The sequence below is a fragment of the Melanaphis sacchari genome, unplaced genomic scaffold, assembly GCF_002803265.2.
Source record: "Melanaphis sacchari strain LSU unplaced genomic scaffold, SCAv2.0 Contig0_pilon_pilon, whole genome shotgun sequence".
In the NCBI taxonomy this organism is placed as follows: domain Eukaryota; kingdom Metazoa; phylum Arthropoda; class Insecta; order Hemiptera; family Aphididae; genus Melanaphis; species Melanaphis sacchari.
The window spans coordinates 15,011,163-15,012,397 of NW_020270366.1; the positions used below are offsets into that span (position 1 = coordinate 15,011,163).

The window sequence follows — 1,235 nt, forward strand, 5'->3', positions numbered from 1 at the left end:
ACTGGTATACTTCCGTTTCGGTGCATGTACTGCTCGTTTTTGTGTGGTTTGCCCTGCTGGTGTTCCCGCGACGACCGTGCCTGCATAGGCTCATTCCCGGTACGGCGTGCGCGTGTGCAAGTCTCCCGTCGTCAAGCGAGACTGGACAGCTGTACGACGCGTACAGGTGTACAGCATCAGGACGAAGTTCGTCAACCACATACTGTCCACCAGCCTGGAGCGGTTCAGGTACGCCCAGCCTGCTACAGGTCCATGTCATCAGCCCGGCGTACCTGATGGACAGCTTCCGGGGCGTCGGACGCGTCGAAGCGATAATCGTCGTGCTGTCATGTCGTTCTGCAAAGCAGATAGGAGAAACCGGTGTTCCGCACCGCCTTCAAGCGTGCCACCGAACGGCCAAGACGAAAAGCGTGGTGGTCGTGTTGTGACCACCACGATCACGCCGACCGGGAAAGTCAGGCGCTGCTCAAGTCCTGTGACGTGGTTACGTGGGCGAGAAGCGGCTGGGACCGGCTCCGGTCCTGATGCCCGACCCCAAGCCCATGACCAGCGCCGGTGGTGACCTGAAGAAGGTGATATGCGACGCCGGCCGGTGGCCGGTACACGCAGCAGGCCACCGGCCGGCCGTCGCATATCACCTTCTTCAGGTCACCACCGGCGCTGGTCATGGGCTTGGGGTCGGGCATCAGGTACCGGAGCCGGTCCCAGAACCGCTTCTCGCCCCACGTAACCACGTCACAGGACTTGAGCAGCGCCTGTAGCTCCCGGTCGGGCGTGATCGTGGTGGTCAGCAACACGACCACCGACTGCTTTTTCGTCTTGGCCCGTTCTAGGCACGCTTGGAACGCGGTGCGGAACACCGGTTTCTCCCATTCGTTTTGCAGGAACGACAGCGACAGCACGACGATTATCCGCTTCGACGCGTCCGACGCCCCGAGGAAGCTGTCCATCAGGTACGCCGGGCTGATGACATGGATGTCCCGGTAGTGCAGGCACAGGCTGTACCCGAACCGCTCTAGGCTGGTGGACAGTATGTGGTTGACGAACTCTTCGTCCTTGATGCTGTACACCATGTACGCGTCGTACAGCTTGTCCGTCTCGCTTGACGACGGAGACTTGCACACGCGCACGCCGTACCGGGAATGAGCCCACAGGCACAGGTCGTCACTGGTATACTTCCGTTTCGGTGCATGTACTGCTCGTTTTGTTGGATTTGCCCTGGCTGGTGTTCCCGC

The 1,235-nt window shown here is 60.8% G+C and overlaps 1 protein-coding gene across 1 annotated transcript in view; it reads right to left on the reverse strand.

Annotated features, from left to right (window-relative positions):
* The window catches only part of LOC112594388 (toll-like receptor 6), a 26,386-nt gene that overhangs the window by 20,564 nt on the left and 4,587 nt on the right, over positions 1–1,235 (reverse strand). The gene's annotated exons all lie outside the window — the stretch shown is intronic.